Source organism: Polyergus mexicanus, unplaced genomic scaffold (genome assembly GCF_030449975.1).
Source record: "Polyergus mexicanus isolate NDT 795.1 unplaced genomic scaffold, iyPolMexi1.0 SCAF_66, whole genome shotgun sequence".
Taxonomy (NCBI): domain Eukaryota; kingdom Metazoa; phylum Arthropoda; class Insecta; order Hymenoptera; family Formicidae; genus Polyergus; species Polyergus mexicanus.
The window spans coordinates 20,001-22,500 of record NW_027223386.1 but is presented as its reverse complement, the minus strand read 5'-3'; the positions used below and the strand labels follow the sequence as shown (position 1 = coordinate 22,500).

General features: G+C 55.3%; 1 non-coding gene across 1 annotated transcript in view; it reads left to right on the top strand.

The window, feature by feature from the left end:
• Positions 1 to 2,376: 2,376 nt before the first annotated feature.
• Positions 2,377 to 2,500, top strand: part of LOC138943959 (small subunit ribosomal RNA) — a 1,921-nt gene continuing 1,797 nt past the window's right edge. Inside the window, exon 1 of the ribosomal RNA XR_011448601.1 lies at positions 2,377 to 2,500. This exon is cut by the window's right edge and continues 1,797 nt beyond it. This is a non-coding gene — a ribosomal RNA (small subunit ribosomal RNA).

Genomic DNA, 2,500 nt, shown 5'->3' with positions numbered 1-2,500 from the left:
ACCGCCAGCGACGAGACTTTGACGATTTTCGACTTTCCGTAAACCGGAGGTACCGCCCGCAAACGGGTCGGTGCGTGGTCGACAGTCCGTGCGCCGGAGATACCGCCAGCGACGGGACTTTGACGATTTTCGACTTTCCGTAAACCGGAGGTACCGCCCGCAAACGGGTCGGTGCGTGGTCGACAGTCCGTGCGCCGGAGGTACCGCCCGCGACGGGACTTTGACGTTTTTCGACTTTTCGTATTCCGGAGGTACCGCCCGCGACGGGACTTTGACGATTTTCGACTTTCCGTAAACCGGAGGTACCGCCCGCAAACGGGTCGGTGCGTGGTCGACAGTCCGTGCGCCGGAGGTACCGCCAGCGACGAGACTTTGACGATTTTCGACTTTCCGTAAACCGGAGGTACCGCCCGCAAACGGGTCGGTGCGTGGTCGACAGTCCGTGCGCCGGAGATACCGCCAGCGACGGGACTTTGACGATTTTCGACTTTCCGTAAACCGGAGGTACCGCCCGCAAACGGATCGGTGCGTGGTCGACAGTCCGTGCGCCGGAGGTACCGCCCGCGACGGGACTTTGACGTTTTTCGACTTTCCGTATTCCGGAGGTACCGCCCGCGACGGGACTTTGACGATTTTCGACTTTCCGTAAACCGGAGGTACCGCCCGCAAACGGGTCGGTGCGTGGTCGACAGTCCGTGCGCCGGAGGTACCGCCCGCGACGGGACTTTGACGTTTTTCGACTTTTCGTATTCCGGAGGTACCGCCCGCGACGGGACTTTGACGATTTTCGACTTTCCGTAAACCGGAGGTACCGCCCGCAAACGGGTCGGTGCGTGGTCGACAGTCCGTGCGCCGGAGGTACCGCCCGCGACGGGACTTTGACGTTTTTCGACTTTTCGTATTCCGGAGGTACCGCCCGCGACGGGACTTTGACGATTTTCGACTTTCCGTAAACCGGAGGTACCGCCCGCAAACGGGTCGGTGCGTGGTCGACAGTCCGTGCGCCGGAGGTACCGCCCGCGACGGGACTTTGACGTTTTTCGACTTTTCGTATTCCGGAGGTACCGCCCGCGACGGGACTTTGACGATTTTCGACTTTCCGTACTCCGGAGGTACCGCCCGCGACGGGACTTTGTCGATCTTCGGCTTTTCGTACATCGGAGGTACCGCCCGCGATCGGATTTTTAACGCTTTTTATAATATTTACAATGTTTTTTCGTCTAACAATGTTTTTAACGATGTTTTTTCGCCTTTCGTTTTCAGCGACAAAGTCTCGAGCGCGTGGGTATTTCGACGCTCGCACTCATAAGCGACCGTGCGTAGTACCGTGCGTCGCCGACCGCCTGGCCGCTCGGTTGGGTATTATAAGAGGTACGTCGCGCTCGGCGCGTCGGACCGAACCGAATCGGACGAACGGGCGGTTGCGCGTTCTTCGCGCGGCTCGCACGATTCTTGCGTTCTTGTCTTTTCGAGAACGTTTAAAACGAACGATACAGGAGAGATTTATTATTGTTTAAGAGGAGAGAAGAAAACACAAACGGCGATTTGTGTTGTGCTTTATCGGACAGAGTCCGAGTAAAACGTCTCTATGAGGGAAGAGACTATTGTATTTACGCTCTCGTCGACAAAATTTCGACGAGCTCGAGCTCGCGCTCGCTAAGCAAAAAGCCGTGTCGTCGCCGACCGCCTGGCCGTCCGGTTGGGTATTATAAGAGGGTACGACGTGTCGCGCTTCGGCGCTTATTCTATGCACACACTTTTATTACGAGCACAGCATTGCCACGAGTCGGTGTCGCAAGACCGAATGGCTCTTATGTGGCGCGCACGCATCTAGTGTGTTGGCCGCGCGATTCCCTCTCGTCTTGGACGCAGCAGCGGAATCGTCGCGCTTACCGAACGTTTACTCCACGGATACGAGTGGCGTGGAAGGACGGATTACAACGTTCTTCCCGCACGCTTTGTACGCCGTAGCGAAATATAAGTGCGTGCTAAAAGCACGATAGCACATTTATCCTCGACGTCTAAGCATCGGCATCGTCGATCTAGCGTCAGGGTAAATCGCGCGGTCCTCGCGATCGCGCGTTTACATTGGGAGAATGAGAATGAGTATGATCTTTTTATAATACACAATATAAAATGGAGAATGATCTTGAAGTAAGAGAGGAGGAGGTTTATTATATACACGGACCGCCTCGCTCCTCTCACGAAGACGAGACGCACGCATAAAGTGTGTTGCGTAATAAGTAAGTAAGTAGATAGAGAGTGTCGCCGACCGGCTAATAAAGACCGGCGGCGCGAGAAGTAAGAGCTTAATAGCGACGGGCCTTCGGGCTCGCTCGCGAGTTACCGCTCCACGCGAGTAACCGAACACGAAGCTCCCTGGTTGATCCTGCCAGTAGTCATATGCTTGTCTCAAAGATTAAGCCATGCATGTCTCAGTGCATGCCGAATTAAGGTGAAACCGCGAATGGCTCATTAAATCAGTTATGGTTCATTAGAT